Here is a 27,905-nt window from a genome sequence, read left to right on the forward strand (position 1 = left end):
CAAAAAGGATAACAATAGAGTATCTTCCAGCTGCTGACAAAGAAATCAACATGTCTGATGTTTGTTCCCACGTGTGAGGAGTAAATACTTCCAATAGATGCTCTGCTTTCTCAAATCCACATGAGCTGGACATTTACTAATTTGTTCTAAGGGCTAGAATAAATGGGGTAGTTTTTACATTTTCAATTATAAAATGCAATCCTATGCAAATGTCCTGAGACTAGACCATAAGATTCTCTCACAGTCTCTCCAGAGAGTAAAATTTCAGTTGCAAAACAACTCTAATCCTTAAAGCGTTTATGAAAACTTAGGTGGAAGACAGGACAAATAAGCCTTTGCAAACAAGCTCCAAGGGAATATATGTAGCCCACATCCATCATCCGCAGTGTATCTCCTATTACACACAAATTCATCTTAGAGAAAGGGAGAAGCAGCCCCTATTGATTTTCTTCATCTCTCCAGGGATAGACCTTCAAAATTGGTCAATTACAGTATTTCAGATTTCCTTGTTGCTAGCCTGGGCATGCAATATTTGTTGTAACTAGTAGGCAGAAGTATATTTTATCCAGTTAATGTTTATATTCATGGCTGTGTGTACATCAAAATTAGAAGTCAGCTTTTGTTTCCAATATATACTTTAGAAAAAATATTTTGTTATATTGTGGTTTGTGATTATGAAAGTAACATATGCACCCTCTAGAGACTTTGGAAAATACTGAAATAAACAAAAATTTTAAAAATCCCTTATATCCCTACTACCTAGAAATAACTACTATTTATTTTCAAATACATTTCTTTTAGTCTTTTTTTATACTTTTTCATTAATTTATTCAATTAATATGTATAATGCCCAATACATACCAAGCATCACACTATCATTTGGACACATGATGGTGAATGAAAGAGACATTGTTTTTGCATTTACAAAATGTAGCATTTAGTCAGAGACAAGCGAACTGATGCAAAATAATGTGCTCTGTGCCTTAATAGAATGAGTCAGAATATGATAGTCACACATGAAAGGAAAAAATTGTCCAGACTTGGGGGACAATAGGGAAGGTTTATAGGAAAAATATTGACTATAGGCCTAAGATTGGGTAGCATTTAGTCAGATAAAGAGGAAGGATAGAGGTGGAAAAGCATTGACTAAGAGGAAAGACTCAGGTAAAATGTTTGGTGGGTGTTCTAGGAAGTAAGTAGCTGATGATTATAGCTTCAGAGGGTGAAGAGGAGATTGGAAAAAAGTGGGACCCACACAGTGACAGAAGCCATATGTGGCAATCCATGGAAATAATGTATATTCACTAGGCTATAAGCTAAGAAACTCTAAAAAGAGACCTCATATACAGTATCTCAAACAAAATAGAAGCTTATTTTTCTCTCATGCACCCATATGAAGAAAGGTGAGTGATCTGTTGTGGGTAGCCAGCTCTACTCAACCTGATCACCTAGAGACTTAAGTTCCTTCTTTCTTGGGGCTCCTTCATTCCCTAGGGTGCCGTCTACATAGCCATAGGGTCCATTAGCTCCCTTGCACCACATCTAGTTTCCACCCTGCAGGAGGAAGTGAGGAAATAGACAATACACAATTTCCTTTTAAGACACTGACAATTGTCTACATTCCATCGTTGAGAAATTGGTAACATGAGCACCTTGGGAAGTGGTACCTCCAGTTCCGAGGGCAGAATGCCTGCTCACTTATATTTTGAAAGAAAAATTCTGCACTAAAAAGAACAGGAGAATATGTGCCTCACCACGATTTGAAGTCTGGATTGTATTTTAAGAATAACGGAAGGCCACGGAAAATTTTGAACAAGGGGATATTATTGTCAGATATGAATTGTAGAACTTGACCGTAGAGTGGAAGATGAATTGGAGGCTAGCAGGAATGGAGACAGGACTACTAGCTGACAGGCTGTGTGACGAAACAAATTCAGGCAAGGGATAATGGCGTTTTGGGCTAGGACAGAGGCAGAGGAATTACGAGGAAAGCAGCAGTTCATTTATGAGTCAGAATGAGTAATTTATGAGGCAGAATTGCAGGGCTGGATGCATCATTTCATGTGGAGGGTAATCGTGAGGGAGAGCGAGAAGTCAAAACGTCTGGCTTGGTAACTGGTGGGATGGTGCCACTCCCTGATTATATCCGTGGGTTTGCACTATTTCAGAGATCACCACAAAATCTAGTAGCTTAAAATAACAACTCTTTATTTAGCTTTGATTGTGTGGGTCAACTGGGCAGGGCTCAATTAAGCCATATTCTGCTGACCTCAGCTGGACTCATGCATCTTAGGCCACCTGTGGGTCAACTAGGATTCTGGAGGTGAAGTGGTATGACAAGGACATCTTGGATTCAAGTTTTCCATCAGTCAGCAGATTAGACTTACTGGGCTTATTCACGTGGTGCCAGCAGATTCTAAGAGCACAAAGAATGGAAGTGACCCTATTATGCACGAGCACTTTTTTTTTTTTTTTTTTTTGCGGTACGCGGGCCTCTCACGGTTGTGGCCTCTCCCGTTGCGGAGCACAGGCTCCGGACGCGCAGGCTCAGCGGCCATGGCTCACGGGCTTAGCCGCTCCGCGGCATGTGGGATCTTCCTGGACCAGGGCACGAACCCGTGTCCCCTGCATCGGCAGGCGGACTCTCAACCACTGCGCCACCAGGAAAGCCCTCGAGCACTTTTAAAGTCTCTGCTTGTACCCTGTATGCTTTGGTCTCATTGAACAGTGCAAGGCACACAGTCACTGTGGAAAGTCACTGTGGAAAGGAGCCATGAAAACCTTGAGGGCTATTGTTGCAGGAATCTGTAAACCTGATATAGAAAACAATGCACAGGGTGTATTGGAAAAAATTTCACTGGCCTTGAATTTTGGAAATAGGGAGAGTGGAGGTTCTTTCTGGGAACCAAATCTGTATAATTTTGAACATCACTTCACCTCTTTGGACTTCATTTTCTGCATCCCTAGAGACTGAGTTTGATTTACCCCAATGTCTAAGATTTATGACACTGATTAATATTTTGTTTATGGTAGCATAAGCAAAAGGCCATCTTGAAACTTGGACTGTCAGATCTGGTTTCTTTCAAATAGAGGGGAAAAAATGGAGTAACTAAAGTCTTTGTTCTATTGGGTTTTTCTGTTCTATTGACCTGTCGTTCCACAATTTGACACTGACTGTCCAATTGTCATTTGCCACATTGGCTTTATGTTAATGTTTATTTGTTTATAGAAACCAGTGTATCCGCATTAGTCAGCAAGTAAATGATCTTATTCTGTATAACTTTTATTTAAAAATATAGATAAATGATGAGTTTGAAATGTGTTCTTTAATGTTCATCACAGCTTGTGGAACATATATTGTTTCCTGGGTTATACTTGTGACCTATTTAGTAACATTAACTGTAAATCTGTGACTAGCCAACCTGTTGCTGAAACTCGGCCTCTGTTCACCGATGCCGAATAGAAATGCAGAAATAGTTTTGGGTGAAGTAGGAAAGACTAGCTTTATTGCTTTGCCAGGCAAAAGGGGCTACAGAGAGCGAATGCCCTCAAGACTGTGTGTCCAGCCCTGGAGCGGGTAGCGAGGAGTCTTACAGTGTTCAAGGAGCAGGGCGTGGTCAGCTCGTGGACCTTCTGATTGGTCGGTGGTGAGGTAATCAGGAGTCAGCATCATCAACCTTCTGGTTCCAACTGGTTTGGGGTCTATTAGCTTGTGGGCAGCATACAGTTAACTTCTTCCACCTGGTGGGGTTTCAGTATCTGCAAAACATCTCAAAAGACATGGCTCAGAATATTATCTATAGTCCTTGAGGAAGAACTAAAGGTCCTTGACTTTGTTTAATGGTTAAATTATTATTATTTTGTATTGTTTGACTATTTTCCTTTCTTTCTGCATTTTCTCACTTCTCTGATTAAATTTATTCTTTGACTAAAGTTCTTCTACAGACAAAAGGCAGGCAGAGGACATGGGTGGGAGTCTCTTCTGGGAAGGCTTCATAGGGTCCTGTTTGGTTACAAACTTGGTTTGTCTAAAGCTGGCATTTTAATTCCTGCCTAATTATGATATCAGTTGTTGTGGAAACACATGCCACCATAACCACTTAGCTTGTACTGTGTATCACATGTCAAGGAACTATATAAAACCACATGATGTGATTTTAGAGCTAGAATAAACAATGTAAATAATTTTATTCAAATCACTCATTTTATAGGATGAAAATAACACCCAGAAAACGTAAGCATATTGGGTCAAGTCATATGGTGAGAAGATCATCCACATTGTAACTCACACCTAAGTTCAACTTCATCACAAAAATCAGCCTGGACTAGGGTCAAATTGTTTCCAACTGAATAATAGATTATCTATAATAGGCAAGAAGTTGCAAATATACTTTCTGCTAAGGCCATTGTAAGTAGATTGGAGGTAATGTGGTGTGATGGGATTGGCCTTATTATTACAGATCTACCTTCTACCAGCCATTAAGACAAGTTACTTACTGCCTTTCACATGCCTGGTATTGAACTCAGTCCGTAAGAGATTTTCCAAAAGTGTTAGTTCTTTCCTTTGCCCCTTGTATGTATATCAGCTCTCTGACCCATTTGGGATGGTCTTGGATTGATTATTGTTTGGGGGAAGAGAGATAAAAATGAACAAATTTTGTTATCTATGTTGATAAAGTGAAGATTTTATGTTCCTAATTTGACAATTGTCTAAGTGAATTCTTATCATATTTCTAGATGTTATATCTTCTGGAAAATTAATGGCTAGAATATTGAACTGGGTCAGGAGATATGGATTCTAGTTCCATTTTGTCATCAGTAGACTCTGTAGGCATAAGTCTCAGTTTTCTCTGCTAAAATGGGAATAAAATATATTTGCCTGGACAACTTTACAGGGTAGTTAGAAGGGTCAAACAAATCATTTTGAAAACAAAAAATGCCAAATACCCTTCAAAAATATGAACTTGTTATTGAAACATCTAGAATAAGTATTTTTCTAACAGTCAGGGCATTATGTGATACCAACTTTTATTACATTGGCAAGTAGAGACAAAAAAGGGCATAGTGTAAACACATAGTGAAATCCAGTTTGCCATTGGGATCCTGAAAATTAAGACTCTCTCAGCACTGGATGTGGGAGGAGACCACTGAACCCTATTTGTATTCAATGTTCTCTTCTCAGATGGTTGTCTGAAACTCTAGCATCCACTGTTTAGTTAACTGACTTTCCTTCACTTTCAACCTCCCTACCCATTTTTCCATGTTTTCTTCGGTCCCTCTCCTCTTTGTCCGAAAGCGACAAGAAGTATAGCTACTTATTTCAGAACAAATGTAGTATTTCATATATATTATAGGCAGAGTGATGCAGATACCAGATACAACAAAAACACACAACAGATTTGGCTGTAGTTCCTTATGAATCATCAGATTATGAGTTTATACACGCAGTGTTCATATACTGGAGAATATTTTACACCTTTTCATTTCATTATGTTTCCCCTTCCTGCCAGAACATGTGCAGGTGCCTGGGTCTACAGGGGGTAAAGAACATCCATGTGGAATATTCCCCACTCATAAGAAATAGTCTGTCCATCTTGCTTTAGATTTGATGAACTACCCATTTGTAATAGTTTCATATCGATTTCATTACTGGGCAACAAGAATGGACAGAGAAAGCAATCAACACATGATGCACCCATTGGAACATCTAATATGAGATGTTGGTGCCTTCTGTCAACCCAGACAATTACCAAAGATACTCAAAGGGTAAGTGATAGCCAAAATAAGCCACATGGTTCTGTGGACCACATCCTGCATAACTATTAGTGAATGCAAAGCAGGCACAGGATGACACACTGCTCCATCAGTATAACATTTCAGGTGAACGCCCTGTTTGTACTGTGTTCTTCAAGAAAATGCAGATGTTTGTGGTAAGATAAGAGCTTACTCTCTGTGTGTGTTTGAGAGAGAGAGAGAGAGAGAGAGAGAGACTGCATATTGATGCCAAGGTATAAGAAATGTATCAGGGAAAACAATTTTAAAAAAAATAATTAAATCTAATCCTTCTCACCATGTAGATTGCTTTCTGTGCCAGAGCATGAGTTTGAAAGAGAAAACACAGACTCAGATTTCTGAGAGCTTATTGATTCATGCCTTGTAAACAGCTAACAATTAGTCTTTCATTTAACAAATATTTATTGAGCACTTGCTATGTGCAGGCACTCTATACTAAGCAATGGAGATATAAAATTTTAAAAATGAATCCTCCCATTTACAACAACATGGCTGGACCTTGAGCACATTATGCTATGCGAGATAAGTCAGAGAAAGACAAGCACTGTATGATATCACTTATATGTGGAATCTAAAACAGTTAAACCTATAAAAAACAGAGAGTAAAATGGTGCTTACCAGGAGATGTGGAAGAGGAATAAGATTGATGGTGTTTAAAGTTCCAAACTTGTAATCAATTGTAAATAAGCCATATACATCTAATGCACAGTACAGTGAATATAGACAGTGATATTGTACAATATCATTATGCAGTATGATAAATACCACTACAATGGCAATCACATTACATCACAATATATACATGCATCACAGTAACACGCTGGACACCTTAAACTTACACAGTGTTACATACCAAATTTATTCAATAAAAACATAGACATGCTACTTATCCTCCTGGAATTTATAGTTTGGTAAGGGAGAAAGAAAATTAGAAAACCACAGTCCTCTAAACTATAATGAATCCTGTAACTGCTCTATGTAGCTGTGTGTGTGTGTGTGCGCACACATACACACACACTTTAAATACAATTTAAAAATTATTATGGGACCATGAAGGTGTACAAAAACAACTGTTTAGAGAATTTGGTGAAATATTCAAAGATAATGGAACTTTTGAGTCTTGGAAGTCTTGTCACTGGATAGTGTTGCAACTTACCCTGTAGCACTTATACAATGTTACATACCAAATTTCTTCAATAAAAAAGACATGATAATTATCCTCCTGGAATTTATAGTTTGGTAAGGGAGAAAGAAAATTAGGAAACCTGAGTCACTCTAGTGTAGGACACAGGAAGTAGAGGATGCTATTGGAGGTTCTAATCCAGATTTTGAAATCAGTGAAGATTTTAGAAGGAGGTACTGTCCAAACCAAGACCTAGGAGTTAGCCAGGGAAACTGGGAAAGAAGCTTCCCAGTGATGGGGAAAACTCTGCTTATGCCTGGGATAGTTGGTGTGGGTTTACAGCGTGCCAGGTACTCTGCTATGGCTGAGGAAATCACAAGACCATCAGGAAATCATACTTTTCCACTTGAGGTGCTTCTTCTCAACCTGTTGAGGAAGATATATCAGTATTTCCCAGTTCTCTATAAAACGCAGGAAAATTGGATATAATTCACCTGTAGATCATCTCCAACTTCAGAAATTATACGTTGGAGTGAACTTTAGGCAGTATTCTTGGGATTCTAACCATTGGTCTTAATCTTGTCCTTTCTAGACATATTTTTTGAAAGTCTAAAATGCCTTCCATGTGTTGGCATGCTGTGTATTTGAAGTGAGGAAATGCCCCTTCTGGGTGTTTTCTTATAGTCTTATAGACTTATAGACTAAACTGCTCCAATTCCTCTAGCTGCTATTCCTGTGACATGAAGGTTTGGGATGGTTCCATTTCACTTTCACTACTAGTGAAAAATTGATTGACAGAGAAAGCCATTAGCACATGATATCACCATTGTAACTTCTAACGTAATCGGTTGGTTGTTTCTGTTAATCCCCCTCCTGTCCTGGCTCTTGTTCTCTAATTACACTCTGATCTTAGTGTTTGGTTCCAATTCAGAAATCATGTTCCTTAGGATGTCCATTAGGATATTATTTCCATAAGGAAAATAGCGTTTTCCACCACTATGTTAATTGGAGGGTTACCTGTAAGAGTCGATGTTCAGAAGCAGCTTTGATGTGTTCAGGGAATTGGTTTAGAAATCGATATTTTACCCATCAATGAAATATTCACAGCCATTGACAACAATGATGATAATGACTTTGTTGCTGATTTGTTGAGATGACTGATTAGTGGACCCTTTTAAAAATCCCTCATATTTTTATAATGCTACTTGTGCGTTAACTTTGGTTTTAATAGTGTGGTATCTCCACTACCAAATGTAAAATGCATGGCTAGTGGGAAGCAGCCACATAGCACAGGAAGATCAGCTCAATGCTTTGTGACCACCTAGAGGGATGGGACAGGGAGGGTGGAAGGGAGGCTCAAGAGGGAGGGGATATATGTATACTTATAGTTGATTCACTGTGTTGTACAGCAGAAACTAACACAACATGTAAAGCAATTATACTCCAATAAAGATGTAAAAAAAAAAAAAAGAATAATATTGGTTTCCCAACTGTTAAAAAAGAAAAATAGTGTGGTATCTAGAAACAGGTCCTCAGGTGCTTCTCATCTCCCTTCATCTGAGTCTTGACCTGTATATTTACGCTTGGTTTAACCATCTGTAGCTGGTTCTTGGCTTGACTGTGATGCTTTTCTCTCCATGGCATGTAATATATCATTATAGGAAACGAGTCAGAGGATAGTAGCAATCAGAAATAAGAAAACAGAAATAACCAAAATTCTAGTTACAAGTTTCCATCATTAGAAATAACATTGTTAGGTTTATTCACTTGATCAACATAGGTCTAGTGAACACTTATTTAAATTTTATATAAAACAACAACAATAAAGTTTTATTGAAGTCTGATTTGTACCATATCAGGCACTGGAGTACATTGGTGACCCAGGCAAGCACGGTCTCTGAACTCATGGAGTTTATATTCTAATTGGTGAAATAGATACTAAACAAATAAATATTTTTCAGTTTCTGATGTGTACTATAAATGTAATAAAAATAGCAATTCACAGATTGGCTTATATTCTTCTGAATACTTTATCATGCATGGTATTCGTTTTTTTCTCTTATTCAAAATTATACCATACTCTTCCTATTGCTAAGCCCTTTTTCTATCTCCACTAACCAAGATATAATAAATTTCTTTCTAAATAAAAAATAAGCTTCTACAACATCATTATAATCACTTCACAATCTATAATGTCATAAAACTAAAATTATTCCAAAATACCGTCTTTTTGGAAACAGACTGTTTCTCTCTTTTCTATATTATAAGCATTTTTATAATCATCCTTACAATTAAAATATACATACATCTTAATTACTGCATCATTATATTTTCCAAAGGGAACATTACAGTGTCATAAGTTATCTCTTGATAAATTGCAAAATTGTCTTCTAGAAAAATTAAATCATTTTCCCACCAGAAGTATGTAGAAATGCTTATTTTCCTACAGCCTTGCCCACACTAGTATTTAAATTTTAGTTTTAGTTTTAATTCTTAAAAATTCTTTCTGGCTTGTCTGACATTTCAGGCTGCTGCGCCTTTCACCATCCTAGTTACATGCTTCTCATTCTCAGCCTACTGCTTTCAGATGTCATTTGGACACTGGTCCAAGGAGACAAAATTGTGCTTCCTTCAAAATAGGTTCAGGACTTGCTTCCAGCTCCCTGTCCTGAGAAATGAAGTTTCCGTTTCTGAAACATGTCTTTTACCCACCCACTAATTCCTCATCTTCCAACTTGTCAACAGTTATCCTTGGACAAAAAAACAGACAAAGGAGATTTTAATTTTAATTTTTGTTTAATATCCACGGAGAGATGATGATGTAGGTACAGCGAGTTCTATTACTTAGAGCTGTAAATTTCATGTGTCTAAGTTCTTTAAAAGTTTTCTTTTTTTCTTGTTACAGCAGAACTCCTTCACTTTCTTCACTTTCAGTTAACTTCAAAATTGATGCCTAGGATGACTGCCAGTAATATTATATCACCCCATATGTTTTGCTTAATTACATTATTTCCTAAATTCATTTTTTGAAGTAAAAGTTTTTCTCCACCTCGTCATCAAAACATTATGAACACTCTCTGTCACACTGAGATTAGAAGATAAAAACCGCTTTTTAAATTATATCTATTTGAAACGTTTCCAGAGTTTGGGTAGGGGATGATAAATCATCCTGATCATTTAAATCCATGTTATAAATCACAGGATATCTGAATCTTATGGTACGTGTCATTGGGTTCATCTAAATGACAAGCCCTATAAAATCCTAGTAAGTTTTAGATGTCTTTCAGATTTGAAGTATGTTTTCAATTTATAGTATGTTAAAGCTCAGGTTACTTTTCTGCCAATATATTTGTGTTGATTCTATGCGTGGTTCATGTTTCAATATAAGAAAAATCTCTGCATCTTATTAATAGTTGTATAATACAAAACATTAAGATGCATTGTAACTCAAATAGAATACCCTCTATGGAACCTTATATTTCTTTTTTATTTTTACATCTTCAACAAATCATAAATGATATTGAGGTCACTGGAATGTGTTAAAATTATATGTCAAAAGGCAAGTGAAAGGTTTGCTCACAAAATCATGTCGCAGATTTCTTCCCTTAATTTATCTTACTTCTTTTTATCACTTAAAAGAATAGGATGCAAGAGGGAGGAGATATGGGGATATATGTATATGTATATGCATATGTATATGTATAGCGGATTCACTTTGCTATAAAGCAGAAACTAACACACCATTGTAAAGCAATTATACTCCAATAAAGATGTTAAAAAGAAAAAAGAATAGGATAAGCATCTAATACATATCACCAAGCTTTAATGTGAAAAATAGATGCCCATTTTTACTAGTGTGTTTCTCCATTAAATATTCTATACCTTCTCTAATATTTTGACATAAATCTGTACTCTTATATTTAAAACTTCCTCTAATTCCTCTCCCACATCACCCCTTATACATCCCAATTCTTTTAGTTTAAGTAATTAAAAGAATGCCTCTGAAGGCAAAGTAAGGGTAGTTGCAGAGATGTAAACAAATCTTTATTTTATTTTTTTTATAGGTTGCATTTTCATTTGTTTAAAATTCTATTTATTTATTTATTTTTGGCTGCGTCGGGTCTTCGTTGCTGTGCGCGGGCTTTTCTCTAGTTGCGGCGAGCGGGGGCTACTCTTCATTGTGGTGCATGGTCTTCTCATTGCAGTGGCTTCTCTTGTTGCAGAGCATGGGCTGTAGGTGCCCGGGCTTTAGCAGTTGTGGCACTCAGGCTTAGTAGTTGTGGCTTGTGGGCTCTAGAGTGCAGGCTCAGTAGTTGTGGTGCGCAGGCTTAGTTGCTCCGCGGCATGTGGGATCTTCCTGGCCCAGGGCTTGAACCTGTGTCCTCTGCATTGGCAGGCGGATTCTTAGCCACTGTGCCACAGGGAAGCCCCAAATTTTTATTTTAAATATAAAAATAGAAGGGACATTTTGCACCAGAGGAACAGAAGTGTTACATTTCCTTAATAGTAAGGTATATGATAAAGAGAACAGGGAAGGAAATTATAAACATGAATATGCTCAATTAAATTATTCAGAGATTTCAAAACCAAGGTCTCTGAAGTGTATAAATCAATAAGAAAAAAGATCAGAATAGAGCCAGGAACAATTTTTATGCTATAATATGAGAAACTCCTACATGGTCTTTGATGTGCTTCAAGATAACCCTGTAGATAATGTGTGAACAAAGAGCTGCTTCCAGAAAACATGAGATAGGACCCATATTTCTGGGTCCTATCAAAGATCAAGTGGACAGAATATCTGGCTTTAGGTCCCAGAAATCTATACTTTAATAAGCACATCAAAGACTTTCTAAGTAGTTGAAAACTACAAGCAAATGTGTTGGAATCCGATTTTTAGAAAATGTAGAAAAGTTAAGAATATCTTCGAGGTTGTACACCTACGTGACCTATTGGAACCCCAATATAGGTCTTTGATTACCAATCCACTGCTCTTTCTACAATGCTAGACTGGATATATTTTCAGATTTTCTTGGTTTTGATATTGATCTCCAATTCTTCTTCTTTATGCCATCTAGTTAGAAAAGGTGAGATATGAGAAAGAAAGCATCTGGTACAGGACCTTGTACCCAGAAGACATTATGAAGAAACTGAGTGCCTGATCAGTGCTTTGTAGCACAGGGCTTCACAAAGTAGGGGCCTGAGGATTACTGCCACAGCTCGCATTGGTAATTTCAAACAAGCAGTGCAAAGGTCAGTCACCAAATATCTATGCAGAAGAGGGCTGTCTTGGAGTATAAGGTATTTGAATTAAATAAAAGCATTCCTTAACTATACACATTTTAGAACATATCACAGATGAAATGTATGAGGTTGCTTTCTTTAAAGATAATTGTGAACGTTACATATTTTTATCATATCATTATAGACCTCCAATAAAAGGATAAGTAAAAAATAATAAAACTAAGTATCTCTAGACTGACAGTTGGATCATTGGTAAAGGCTCAGAATTACCATTGAGACCATCATGATTGATGGGCGATGCATTACAAAAAAAGAAATAGATACAGTACAAAATTACCTTTCCCCAGATCATAGTTTCATGCAATGTGCTTACTCCTCTGACTTGAGGTAATAGTGAAACCCACTGAGGGCATGAAAGACTGCCAAAGGGTAATAAACCACTGCTTCCCTCTGCCTCTCCCACTGTCCCCTCTTCTTCTCTTTCTTCTCTTTGTCTCTTCTATTCTCTACCTGCTGTGTATCACCTGGTCACATGGTCATGAGCCAGGAGTATCTTTGTGGTTGCTTGAGGTGGTACGTGAGACTAGATTCAGGATGGACAAGGGGGTCATCTTGTGAGTTGGTCCAGTTGACTTTTTTATCTGAGAGTCTCAGAGAAGGAATCAGCAGGAATCTGAGGTCAGCTATTGACAGACTATTTAAGAAAGCATCTATGATGAAGAAAAATGAACAAGTAACTCTCAGAAGGAAGATTTATCTCTTCCTTCACCAGCTCTTCCACTCCTAGCCATCTCCAGGTTACTCATTTGTCCTGCCCTTCAAGATAATTCTTAACTGAAGGTCAATGGCCTGCTCTGTTCCCTTAGGAGAAAAAGGTTATTCTGCCAGGAAGATTCATTGTCTGTAAATAAATGAGAGCTGTGTTCTTCTTCTAGCCAACTGGACACAGGGTGACTTGGTTTTCTGACATTTTTATCTTCCATGGTTGTCATGTCTTCAAAACTTCCAGAAGCCTGGAGCAATGGGGCCCTGAACCATCTTGCTGCTGTTATTCCGTTTTTTTCCAGACATATTCCCAACCCTTCCCATACAAGATGACCAAAATTTTCTTGCTTCCATTTTTATCTCCTCTATCCTTCTAGATACCTTAACCCTACCTTAACCCCTTCCTTCTCTTCCTTGTCTTGCCGGTTTCAGAACAATTTAAAATATAAATCCATGTTAAGTCTCTGATGCAGTCTTTCCTCTTTCCCCAGAGTCATTTGTGAATCTAGATCCTGCTGTCATGTGTCTGTTACAGAAATAACATTTCATTTTAGTTTCCCTATGATTTGCCTGGAGAATCCCTAATCAAATCCCATAAAGTCCCTCATTCTGGAAGACTTGGTCTGGGGGACAGAAGGCATAGCTCTGAGCTCATGTAGTACCAATTCTTTGTGACAAGTACAGTGTAGACTTCATTAAAGGGCCATTCCATCCTGTCATATGAATCAACATTGCAATTCTTTTTTCATTTGGGTTGTAGCGTTGCTGTTTAGACCGTGTTTATTATTGCTGGAGGTTCAAAGTCAGTGTTCACCTATTTTGAAACTAAATACCCTGCTATCCTCTACCACTGTTGTTTCCTTTATCTCCAAAGAATTATTGCATAGGCTTTTTTTTTCCTGGCTTGGATTCTGTCTGTTAAATTTTTCATTCAAAAAAGGACTAGAGCTGAAGGATTTGTGATGGAATCAAAGCAAAGTGCATTCTTAATCTATCAATATTCATTTCAGTTTCCCCATAAATCTTCAATGTCTCTTAAGAGCATCTATTTTTCTGACTTCTATATTTTAAAGCAAAATGTTTTTGAATTAACTACCTAAATCTAAAATGACTTGTAATGAAATTATTTAGTTCAAGACAAGCACCATACATAGGATATTATGCAGAAAGTGATAAAACATCCATATTAATTATAAAGTGTAAGTTTCCATTTATCTGTGGAATATTCCAACCCCAGTTGAATTGATTATGCAGAGCAACTATGGAAGGCTATGTAGTCTATCTCTGGATTACATCCTGTCTTTGTGTAATTTTCTTTTTCATGATTTTGTCTCATCATCCTAGTAAGGCTACATGCTCTCTGAGAGCTATGTTCTCTTCTGTTACAACCCATTATACCTGCCTTTATTTTAACCAAGTGACTAGTGGCTGTAGTAGATTAACTTATTGAGATCTCCTTTCTACTTCCATGGCTAGATTTTCCAGGACAACAGCTAGGCCTTGGTCCTCTATTCTGTCATGGGGCATGACATTTTGTGAGCACTCAGCAAATTGTTCTTGTCCTGGAATTATATTCAAGACAAATAATTATTTTTCTCTCCCGGTGGAGCATGGCACATAGTAGGTGTTCGACAATGTTTGTCATTACTTTGGTTTGCTTCTTCTGTGTATAATTTTTCAGAACAATAAATCTAGATGGTGCATTTTTTTCTTTTTACTATTTAAAGCTTAACTGTAAATGAAAAATTATAACCAAGTATTTAAGCTGAGAGCTGCTAGAAACTCTTTAACCTTATCAAGAAGAAAGGTCCATGTCTTCAAGAACACTCTAGATCACCTGAATGGTTTGTGTCTTAAATTTTTTAATTAAGTAATTCATTTATATTTTTTTAATTTTGATAGATTTTATTTTTTAGAGCAGTTTTAGGTTACAGAAAAATTATGTAGATTGTACAGAGTTCCCATATGCCCCCTTCTTTATCACATACACAAACACACACACACACACACACACACACACACACACACGCACGATTTCCCCTATTATTAATATCTTGCGTTAGCATGGTACATTTTTTATGATTGATGATAATTGGGGAACCAATATTGATACATTTTTATCAACTAAAGTTCATAGTTTATGTTGGAGTTCACTCTTTGTGTTATAAGTTCTATAGCTTTTACTAAGTGCATAATGTCATATATCCACCATCACACAGAATATTTTCACTGCCCTAAAAATCCCCTGTTCTTCTGTGCTCCAACTATTCATGCATCACCCCCTCACTTCCCTAACTCCTGGCAATCGTTGATCTTTTAACTGTCTCTATAGTTTTGTCTTTTCCAAAATGTCATATATTTGGGAATCATCAACTACATCATTTTTTCATATTATCTCTTCCACTTAGCAATATGCAGTTAATGTTCCCTCATGTCATTTTATAACTTGATACTTCCTTTCTTTTTATCAGCGAATACTATTCTATTGTATACATGTACCGTAGCTTGTTTGTCTCTTCACCTACTGAAGAGCATCTTGGTTGCTTCCAATTTTTAGCAATTGTGAATGAAGCTGCTACCTCTCTGGTCAGGTTTTTGTGTGGATGTAAATTTTCAACTCATTTGAGTAAATTTTTTTTCATTTATTTCCCATTTTATTTCTGCTCCTGCTAATATATAGTAAATGGTGATAAGTTTTGTGACTTCAGATACAACAATTTCCAACATGTGCCTAGTGAAAATAGGGGAGTTACAATACTGGGAAGTCTATAAACTGTAGTTTGGGCTCTCAGGCGAAATATCGTTCAGTAGTTGGGTCGGTAGGCTTGAAAATAAGATTGTGTTCAAATACCGTGTTTTTAACTTCTTACTCCAAGGTCCTAGAGAAGTTGCTTAACTTTGCTTCAGTTCCCTCACCGCATCTCAGAATGGGGTGATAGTGGCATATCACACCTTTGTTTGATGCTTAGAAGAGATAATATGTGTAAGTGCTAAGAGCAGTGCCTGACAAAAGTGAGCTGTTCTAAGAGGGGTTATTATGTAGGTGTAGATCTTCTTCCATAGATCAGTTATGTGAATGGAATAAAATTTTAAAAGTATCAATCTGCTGATCTTCAGAAACAAATAGACAAAGCTTGTCATTTGTTCATGCATTCCCATCACCTATTTATTGAGTGTTACTATGAGCCAGAAATTATGCTGATATTTGAGATATTGAGAGGAAAGACAGAATCCCTGCTTTCAAGGAACAAACACCTCCAAAGAAGCAAGGAGGCCATTTCCATGTACTGTGAAGGAGATCTGGGGGTTCATAAGGAAAAGTGACATTTTTCTGACCTTTGGCACACAAAACTCCATTTTGCACAAAGACTAATTCATGGACTCCTGAGTCAGACAGAGTTGGGTCCCAGGCCATGCTCAACCACCACCTGCCTGTGGATACTTCTGTAATTTCCTTATCATTTCCAAACGTCGATTCAATTTTTTAGCTATATATTAGACATTTAAGTTACTTCCTAAGATAGATGTGATGATTAGATGACATAATTAATACATCGCCTAACACACAATTAGTGCTTTAAAAAGATTAGCTATTGCTATTAATCTGTGGGTTTTCATCCAATAGTTTAGATAAATTTTAAGTTGTAAGAAACAACTGATTTTTCAAGTTTCCTGTTCACAGGGTCCCTAGCCTTAGAGAGATAATTCTAAGTTTAGGATATTCTGAACAACCTGTGAGCAGGGGATCAACAGATCAGAAATCTATTTTGGATTCAGTTAATTTAGGTTAACACTCAAGATTTAGCTGCATTCCTTGTTTTATTTAAAGAGACATGCTTGATGCTTCTGTAACTGTCTTGTACAGCTAAACACTGACAAAAGTGTGATGTCTAAATTAATGCCAGCCATACTAATCAAAGGTTATTTGCTTTACTGTTTAAACAGATATTATTCATGGCATGAGCTGATGTGTTTTGATTTTTCAACATGTCAGCTCTAAGATCAGAGTGGATATTTTAGCCTTGTGATAACTCCCTATAAATAGAGGCATACATGCTTATTGATGCAGTTATAAATTGTCATTTGGGATCCTTTGACCCTGGCAAAAATATAATGACCCTGAGTTAGAACATGGCACTAGGCTTGACTTCTGTCTGTAACACTCTGTAAGCCAGCGATTCTTGGCTCAGAGATGCTATTATTTTCCTCTCATCTTATTGTAGGAAACCTTCCTCCTTATCTGCACGCTTGGATTCTTGTCCTTCTCCTAACTGTGCACGTGTTCCAGCCACCTAGAACAAGGTCCTACTGAAGCCCTAGCAGGTAGGCATTAGTAAAACACAGAACCTAGCAGTACAGTCCAGTCTGATAGGTTTTATCAGATGATCTTACCCTCTAGTCTTTAGAAGTCTATATTTAGGGTGTTAGTAAGGAAGGTATAGCATGATGATTATAACCAACTCCTTGGACCTAAGATACGATATTACTCTACCTGGATTAAAATCCCATCTCTGTTGCTTACAAGGTAAAATCTCGAACAAGTAAATTAGTTTCTTCTTATTTTAAAAGTGGGTAACAGTACTCCAGAATAATTATTTGAGGCATACATGAGATAATTTATACATATTTAGTACATGGGAAAAGAACCACATACCCTGCCCGCAACCATGAGTTCTTGATGACCAACCCACCCCCAGTATTCTAAGCAGATTAGTATAATGCAGAGGTGGGGTGTGGTGTGGAATTAATGATTCCCTGCTCTGTTCTCAGTGGCAGTGTACTTTTCCTCTGTGCCCTTAAATGACTCCATCACTTTGCTTTCTGGTGGCCCCAGTAAGTTCTCCCATGTTTAATGTGCCTGCTAGGATCTCCGATTTAGGTCGTTTTTCAAAAATCCTCCTGCAGCTCTGAATTCTCCCCTGCATACCTTCGGTTTACTAAATAATTAATGACCCATTCTCTCCTTCTCCTTTCATTCACATCCAGTAGTTAGTACCCAAAGTACATGTCAAGGAAAAGAAAAAAACAAGCTTCAGCTCTCCTCCTCCCTCATACCCTAAGAAATTGGAGGACAGTACTAGGATGAATGTAAAGCAGGTGAACATATGAGTGAAAAATATAAAATAAACATATTGAGCATGTCTTGGTCACTCAAGAAATGGAGAAAGGCTGAAATCTGGACTGTACAATATCTTGTCCTTTGAATCTCAGGAAATACCTGAGTTGACACAAAGCCAGAAACATACAAATGAGACTTGGTGGCATAAGTAACAGTCTCAAGCTGAGTCCGTGTGCACACTAAATTTATGTGGCAATTTGCACAATTCCCCAGGATCAGTTCAGGTTGCCTCCCACCTCCCATCTGGCCCAGTTAGCAGATTGCTATTAGTATGTTAATGAAATGCAGACTGCCAGCATTGGAACTTGGTACCTGGGTGTTCACTCGTCCCTAATACACGCTGCGATGCTGTCTCACTCAACTATAAAATTGCCAGCAATGGCAGGAGGCTCCCAGTGAATTCTTTCCTCCACAAGATGGTTAGCCTCTCCTGTGACTCTGAGAGCTTGTGAGCTTGGGAAAGGGCAATCAGGAAGAGTGTCTTCAGTGTTTTCATCCTGAATGTCCAGCTTCTTAGCCCAGGTAATAGCTTTTGTAGTTGGCCACATCAGCCCATAACCCTTTTACAGTGTACTTATGGGTGCCATGAGCTCAATAAAACCAGGGCAATTGAACTTTATATAATTTCTTCTTTAAAAGAGGTATCACATTTTGAAAGGCCCCAAGGAATTTCCAATGCATCAAGAGACAGGTAGCCTGATAATACATCTTGCCTGGGCCTCCTCTTTCACCCACTTTTATACATGAGAATGCGTCTAATTGGGGAAAAATCTGTCTTTTCAAATGAAGGTTAAATAAGTCAGCAACTCTCAGGGAGAAGCAGACCATTTGTAGGCTACTTTTTTCCATGCATGTTTTACTATATGTATAAAATAAGATCAAGGGTTGAGGAGGTCTATTAGGGGATAAAAAATACTTTTATGAGCGGCCATATTTCATCCTTGAGTCAATCATGCTGTAATGAGCACCAAGTGCAGGAGGTAAAATGAGATGGAATGTTTGAGGCAAAAGGAAATCTTGGTGGAAATTAACTTGGCCTCAAAAGAGCCTTTGAAAAACAAAATGCCAAAAGCAAGCCAGTCCAATTGCAGATTTGAAGGACAGCATTCAAAAAGGAAAATAAATGCAAATATTATACCAATCCTTTACAAAGTTACTTTGGCCAAAAAATAGAATGAATTCATTTAACTTGACCTACTACCATTGCTGCCAGTAAAATCATGGTTAATTTGCTCCCCCATACCTTTTTCTGGCACATGCACTATCCCTTTTGATCCAAATATGATCACAGCCTTGGGGAAGCTGTCACCTTCATGGAAATAAAGGATCTTAGGTTTGCTCTTATGTCTACAGCAATCGCTATGAGAGGGCCCCCAATTAAAGGAGTAAATAAGAAGTTAGAAATTAAAACCACATAAGGGGAAAATTAATGAACACTTTACCAAAAAAATACAAAACGAAAGGAACACATGACTGCATCTATCCTTAGGTCACTATCTTGTAATTCCTGCCAAGGAAGTGTCAGAAGAAAGTGACAAATGTCCCAGGAAATCTGTGGGCATCTGAATCAAATTTTTGACCTCTTTTAGTGAGTATCTCTATCAGGAAATGGGGAGATTTTATTAGGAGAGGTGACTCATTCAAACTCAGATCAGAAATCTCTGTCTTTTTAGTATTATTAAATGGTTTTATTGTATATGCATTGTACATCAGTATATATAAACTGATATAAAAATAAAAGTGAGGAAAACTGGGAGAGAGAATAAGAATAAAAGAAAGGTCAATTTTATGTGCTTCTGTTTCTCCAACTCTCCCTTTTGTCTTTTGGAGAAATGCAGAATTTTATCTTGAAACAAAAATATGCAAATAATGATATCCAAGATACCTCAGATATTGCTGGGTAATAAAGTGCATCGTTCACTAACTGCACATTGAAACAAATCAGTGAGTCAACAGACACAGATATATATGACATCATAATATGGAAGAGTTTAATTAACTCCAGTGGAACTTGAGACCTTTCTAGAATGATTAACCCAAGGAAGCAACCCACTTTAGAATTATGTATGTGGGCTTTCCAATTTAGGAGTAGCTGATAAGCCCCATCTGGTAAGAGACATTTTGCTATTATTACCACATATTTGTTTATTACATTTGTATAATATTTTTACTTCAAAGAGCTTAAAGTGTTATACTGAGACTTTGGCACTTCTGATATCATAAAAATAAAAGGGAGGAAAACTAGACGAGAGAATAAGAATGAAAGAAAAAGGAATAAATGATGGAAGGGATAATAGTTGCGAATAATTGCTAATTTGAATTTCCTTTGGAGTGCCTATAGTACCTTGCAGCCTACCAGAAATACTAGTGGGAATAGAGGATGACCCAACGTAATTGAACAAACTCACTAAGTTATTTTATAGCTATATCATTTAATCTTCACAACACTCTGATAAGGTAGGAATTATTGCCTCCACCTTACAGCTAAAGAGCCATCTCTGGGAGGATTGATGAAATCAGCCAGAGTCCAGTGACTGCTCAGTGGAAGCATCGGAATTTGACCCAGGTCAGTCTGATTCTCAAGCTCAAGAAGTTTCTATTACCTTCTCCTTGTTCCCAACACAGCTGGATTTTTCAAGATATTGTCAACTGCTAGATTGAAATGCTGAGAACATCTTAGGGACCATTTGGATATCCCTATTTACTGCCTCATGACATAATTCGCTCCGGTAGTTTTTCAATTTTCTAAATGTCCCTGAATCTTAATCCCTCTGATGTATGTTCAGAATAACTTGAGTTAGATAAATAGGGCTTGACAACTCCAATGGGAACTCCCTAAACAGAGGAAAAACTTTTCTCTGTTTTAATCAGTGTTTGGTTACTGATACAGCTTTCCTTGAGATGACAATGTTTTTTTCCCCCGGCAAAAAAATGAATCATCGTTCTCTTCGATTGCCTTCTCAGAGTCAGAAGGAAGACTTTTCAGGCGTCACCACTAAATGGCAGGAACACACATCTGTTGCCCACGTGAGCATATATTAGAAACTCACGTCTGTGGAAACCCACCCGTGCCTCTGAGAATAACTTTGAGTGCAGTGCTGTAAGCGTTTATACTGAAGTATTGTTGGACAGATGATATAATTAAATACGTCTATTTATATTATGCTGCCAATTTTTGGAAATACACCTAATTAATACATAAAGTAATACACAAATACACAAAAGAATGTGGTAATAAATAATTGGGGTTTTTTAAGATTCTGTTAATTTTGAGGGATGTGTCACTAGTGGTTTACTTTTGCTTGGGAATTTCCAGAATTTATTAAAAGGTACCCAGTGGAAATCTAGTAGATAATGAATTGTTTGTAGAAAAATATAATAAACCTGTCAGGAATGGGTTTCTAATTTGATTAAAACAATTCCTTGTGACCAAAAAAGAAAAAAGAGAGAGAGAAAAGAAAAGAAATGTTGAGAATATATCAACTGAGATGGTCTGACTCTAGAGAGATCAAAATGTAGGAGCTGAAAGAAAAGATCAAGCATAGGAAGTCTATTTTTTCATCACGTCTGAAGTATCTATTTTAGGAGTCTTAGTATTCCTGCCAGATGGTTTCCCAACAGAATAGTATAGTGAGAACAATTTGAGTGTTGGACCCACCAGCCACGAGGTTGAATCCTGGTCCTGCTATACATTTGGTGCATAACCTTGCAAAAATTACTTAATTTGTCTAAATTCATTTTTTTAATCTATATAGAAGGGATAATAATAGTACCTACCTCATAAGACAAGATCAAATAAGATCAGATAGCAATAGGTATAATTGCTAGTGTTTAACAGTAAGTTTTAGCTATAGTAATATACAATATTTTTATAAACAAGATTTTGTACAGTTTTGTTTCCCACTCCTTCCCTTCCCCTAATTTTGATTCTAAGAATTCCTATTTCCACAGCCATGCACTCTACATCCCCATAACACTATAAAGCAAAGATTTTCCTAGGGGATTCCTGTCATATAACGTAACTTAATTCTAAGAACACACAATAGCTGAGAACCATTTTGTCCAAATGTTATGGTAGTTTATTTGGGGGCTTCAGTAATTTGTTCTCTCAAGTTGTAGCATAAGAATCAGGAGCTGATCATCGACACAATGAATAATTTCTAATCATATATTATTGAAGACTGCAGGACCTTAATCCAGTATCTCAATGCCCAAAGGGTGAATTTCTGCAGAACAACTAGATTCAGTATGATGCCTGGCCAGTGGTATAATAGTAGTAGCATCACTGAGAGAGAACCATTGATGGCATAGACATGGCTTAGTCATCAGCAAATGAGGACAGACTCAAGTTTCCAAGCTCAGACACAGCAGCCTACTCCCTACACTGCATATTTCTGTGTGCTCCAGCTGAGATTTACTTATCTTCTTTATCTGCTCTCATGAAGTACTTGTTATGACATGAAATTATCCAGCCAATTTTTAAGCCTAGAGACAATATTTATTTGACAGGGATAAGAAATGCTGAACGTTAATAGCAGATTTCAACACACTAAAATCTCCTACCTTTACGTTAAATATACTGTTGTATTCAATTTCTCCTAGATGACAGTTATTCTACAGCAAGATTATGGAATAAAACTCAAAGGCAGACCCAACTGGTTTGTGACAAATTTATGTCATAAGTTTGTATTGCCCAAATCAATTGTGTCCCTCAGATTGGACACATCATTTTCTACTTCCTTATCACCAAGATGTTTTATTTTTTCATTTTAAAATCAGCTTTAACTATCCTAGCACATTACTAAGTGGTTAATGCTTTCCTCAGCAAAGACTAATTCTTCTCTCAAATCAAATTAATCCATTGGTTCAGGCTTGTGGATGTTCACTCTTTTAACCATGGGATTAAATGTGTATTGTACAATCATTCATAGCCATGGGATACTGAGACAATGATTGAGCAGTTGTCAGGGAAACAATGTGAATATCCAATCTATTGCAATATTTAGCTAAGTGCACACACACACACACACACACACACACACACACACACTTGCAATAGCTGTCAATAAGTTTGTAAAATGTGTGCTAGGTAGAGAGAAGATCTTTTTTCTCTTCAAGGGCATTACTAATTATGTGCGTGTGGGTGTGAGTGTACGCATGTGTATGTGTATGTGAACACAGATTTCATTTGCATTAAATTCTCATCATGCCTTCTGTTCATAGTGATAATATTTTATGTTTTAATGGTATTTGTCACGATAGAGCCCATGGAGTTAGATAAGTTTTCCATGAAGTGTGTAGCAGATACTATTATTGAAGATATTTATTCTGATGCAAAACCAGCAGGGAAATTTATAGATTAAAAGACAGATACTTTACATGTATTTAATCAGTTAATCATCCCTACAAGCTATAGCCTTATAATGGAGGTATTATTATCTCCATGTACATGTAAGAAAACTAAACCACAGAAATGAAGCGACTTGTCTATGGACACACAAGTATTAATTATGCCCAAGTATTAAGAACCAAGTTCACAAAAATTAATATTTGTGCTCCGTTATTTCTGTGAATCAAACTTTAAACCACTGTATTATACTGCTCTCCTACAGCGTCTGGCTTCCCTGCCTTGTTTTCTAGATATTCCTAGTACATACTTCAAACAGATAAGAATTTAACCATGAAGTTCTGAAAACCAGATCAAGAGCAAAGGATTCTATAGAAGATTCTATAGAACCTCAACCACCACAAAATCCTTGCCTAATTGCTGTATATTTTAATCTTCTGATTTGAGTTACCTCTATCTGGAATGCCTGTTCTACTTATTCCGAAAAACTCCTACTCTCTCAAGTTTTAATTGAAGTGTAGCCTCCTCTGTGAAACCTTTCCTGATCTGAGAAGAATGTGTTCTTTTCCCCTTGTATCTTGCACATAGCTTCACTGAAGTATAAATGCATTGACAATTAGTTTCCTTAGAGTCTGTAAATTCTGTGGGGTGTGAGAGGCCATTTTTTAATTGGCACAGCACAGTGGTTCTCGAACTTCAGAACATACCAGAAGCATCCAGTACTCTTTAAAACACAGATTGCTGAGCCCTGCCACCCAGAGATTCTAATCCAGTAGGTCGGAGGTGGAGCCCACAAATTTGCATTTCTAACAAGCTCACAGTTGATATTGATACTGCTGGTGTGGACCACAATATGAGAACCACTTATGCATCAGCTGACACACTAAAACATTTTAAAGGAGCCTCTTACTCTATGGCTTTCATTCCTCAGAACAAGTTGCTGCTAAGTTTTTATTATGAAGAGTGATGAACTTGTAATCATCAGGTATGAAACTGATTCCCACAGAGAGAGAATGGAGCATCAGAAGAGATTACAGAAATATACTCCAGGGTTTGTCTTTCTCTCCAATCTTCCTAACCAGTTATTTCAAACTGAGAGTAGGAAGTAGAAAGGCAGACTTTTAGCTTTGAATGATAAAAAGGAACTTCAGATTTCTGTGCCTTCTGCTTTGAGCCTTTAGGTACTTTGATGCATTTATCCAAAATACAAAAACTCATTTGTTTGCCTTATTTTGGTGGGGTAAATATCACACAATAGGAATTAGACTTGGATTTTAAGCATTTTATGGAAACTGTTAGATATAAAATAGTTGTGTGGGCCTACATGAAATCAAATTAATTAATCAGTGTTCTTCAATAAAATAGTTCCACATTTTGTGTTAAAATTGGATTGATATGTTTTATTTCAATGACCAAAATGACTGGTGGCATACCTATTATTTAGACCCAGTAGGATGTGCCCCTCCTCAAACTTTGTGTTAGGATCGCCTATAACTTTCATACCCATATCTAAGTATCTTTGAGCTACCAAAGTTCTTCATATTTTTTTTATCTCCTCTCCTGTTCAAATTGCTTTTTATAGGGAAGCTTCTAATGTTAGTCATTTTCACTTTACTATGACTTTAAGTCCTACTGTCTCCCTTGGTATTTGTTTGAAGTTTAATTCCTCATTTATAACAGTTAAATAAATGAAGGCTTTTGTACCTGTCAAATACCTGTCAGTAAAGAAATGGGAAACACACAAATGCACCTACACACAAACATATTTTATTTCTAACTCCGTATATTTATGAATCCCAATTCCATATCAGACCTTCCTTGAATTCTGCAAAAGCAGTTGTGACAGGGAATTTATAATCAGTTTTTATAGCACAAACATGGCTTGTATGTTTGATATTTACTTCTGTGTCCTTTCACAACTAAGAGATATAATCAGAATTATTAACTCCAAATTGGAAGGGACCTTTTTGGCTGCCTAAGCCAGATCTACTACCTAGGAGGATGGATGAGAATGCAGTCACTGAATCGTGCATAAGATGAGGCACTCACTCCTCTGCAAGGCTATCCAACCTATGGTCAATAATTAATTCTAGAAATATATTTCTTTTAATATTATAAAGTTTGCTCCCTCATTTAATTCTAGTTCTACCTCATGGAAATACATTTAACATCTACACCCCAAAGACTATCTTTTAAAGGATGAGTTAATATTAAATAAATCACCTTTGAAATGACCTCATATGGCCTTATTATGCCTACAAGAGAAAAAGTCCTAATTTAATTATTCATGGAAATGAGAATTTTTGATCAGGTACTTAAATTGTATTTGTAATAATTTTCTGTGATGTCCCCTAAAGTTAATTAAGAGAAATAAGTCATTCATGAAACACTTTCAAAAGGAGATCCAAAGATCAATGTTTCTAGTTGTCTTGCATCAACCCATTTCTTGGAATATGATGTGAATTGATACACTTTGTAATGGAATGTCTAGATTTAAAGCTTGGTGCCTTACCAAGTGAATCCAGAATATAATGCTCAAAAACCTAACAGCCATTAGCAAAAACATCGTTTATTGCTGTGTACTGAGTTTCTTATATGTCACGGCAACTCTGAACTACTTCATCAGGTTTTCGTAACTTTAAATGGCCGCAAAGTTTCTCAGCCACAGTAGGACTGACTTTTTATAGTGGATAATTCTGTTTTGAGATCTGTTCTGTGCATTGTAGGGTGTTTGGTAACATCACTGGCCTCTACCTACTAGATGCCAACAGCACTTTCCCAATTCCAATAACTGAAAATGTTTCCAAACATTGATAATTTTGCCCTTGGTGGGAAAATTATTAAAGAATGGTGTGTCCTCTTGCTCTCTTTCCTCTCAAAAATCCTCCATATACATTTTGTAATATATTCATTTTTCTCTGGAAATCTTTAGGATGTGTAATGTCAAAATTTCTCCCAGAAGAAAAAAAATAATAATTATATTCTAGTCTGTAGACTATTCCAATGCAGAAAATGCCAAAAAGTTAGATTCAAATCACTGAAATAAGAACTATAAATTTGAAAATAATCAAATTTAGTGAACCTCCTTATTCCCCACCCTCCCCCAAATATAACAAAATTAAATCATATAATACAGTTAAAGAAAAATGTTACATATATGGCCCACAGAGAAATGTACGCCAACATTAAGAAATAAGAAAGTAACCCAGACGTGGGTGGGAGAAATATTGTGATGGCATAAATTACCCACAGCTGAGAAGGTGCCAATAATAGGTCTTTTCATAGTGATATACGTTATATAACACATACTACTGTCATCATCATTATTAAATAATGAGCTGTATCTTTTTCCTACAGTGTAGTTGTGGACATGGAGAGACCCAGGCAAGGGTAAGGTAGCAAGCATTGATGGCAAGCATTGTTTGTCATTAGATTCTGCCAAGAATTTTCAAATCAAGGCTGTATTACTGGCCTCAGAGGCCATCAACTGTAGCTCAAAGCCATGATTTGAATAACCTCTTCTATTTTTTGTTCTTGAGTCTTCTCATTGGCTTACATTCTTATTGGCTTCTCACGTGCTATGCTATTTATGAAACATTAGATGCATGTTGAGGGTTTGTAAATGTGATTTTGGAAAAGAAGATCTGCTAATGAATATATAATATAAAGCCTGCCCAGTGGTTATGGGCACTTGTATTTCAGAGGAAAAAAAATCATGAGCAAACCAACATGATATATGAGTTGAGAACCATGACCTTTCTAGTATTTATTTGTCCTGTCCTTCAAGGAATCTCCTAATTTTCTCTAGTGGCTCTTTTATTTGCTACACATTTTTATTGCCAACTAGCCTAAAGATGCAGACCACTGTGTGGCTAAAAGATATTTCACTCTCTCTCCCCAGATACACACACGGACACACCAAGACACACGGACACACACACACAGAGGCATTGAAGTGCTCACACTGTCCCTGTTTTTGTCTCTGGGTGCTAAGGAACACTAGCAAATTCCCCTGCTCACTTCCAAGTCGGTAACTTCATCAAGTCGTTACATGCCAGGCACTAAGCTGCAGCATCTGGCTGCAAAGCTGTTTAATTTCTCTGGGAGTTTATTGGTTTAAATCCATGACTAACAATCATATAAAAAATATGGCGAAACCAGATGTCTTCAAACTCCTATAGTTTTTTTGAATCTGGAGTACATTCCTCTGCAGTTTCTCAAAATTTCTCGCACTCCAGAGAAAGTCGAACAGATTTCTTCTCTGCTCTGCTCTGTTCCTTTCTGTGTTTCCATATAGATGCACCAGGGAATTGGATCTATAAGATCTTGACCTGGAATATTTCTAAGAAGTTACTATGCTTGAGGCTGTTGACTACAGTTCCATTTCAGCCTTGGAAAGACTGACAAATGGGGTTATCATGAGTGGATATTGTATTATTTTAATCTTGACTTTTTGAATCATTTTTTAAGCCATGACTCTGCAGATGAGGTATATTTGTGAAAATAGATACGAGAAG

General features: G+C 36.9%; 1 protein-coding gene across 11 annotated transcripts in view; it reads left to right on the plus strand.

The window, feature by feature from the left end:
- The window catches only part of LRRC4C (leucine rich repeat containing 4C), a 1,215,723-nt gene that overhangs the window by 956,491 nt on the left and 231,327 nt on the right, over positions 1-27,905 (plus strand). Inside the window, exons 6-7 of one of the 11 annotated variants that reach the window (XM_067749351.1) lie at positions 17,146-17,245; positions 20,526-20,607. The exons of 9 other annotated variants lie outside the window; for them this stretch is intronic. The gene's annotated coding sequence lies outside the window, so the exon portion shown is untranslated. The remainder of the gene's footprint in view (positions 1-17,145; positions 17,246-20,525; positions 20,608-27,905) is intronic. One more of the 11 variants, XM_067749352.1, reaches the window with a different exon arrangement.

This window comes from Pseudorca crassidens, chromosome 9 (genome assembly GCF_039906515.1).
Source record: "Pseudorca crassidens isolate mPseCra1 chromosome 9, mPseCra1.hap1, whole genome shotgun sequence".
NCBI classification, from domain to species: Eukaryota; Metazoa; Chordata; class Mammalia; order Artiodactyla; family Delphinidae; genus Pseudorca; species Pseudorca crassidens.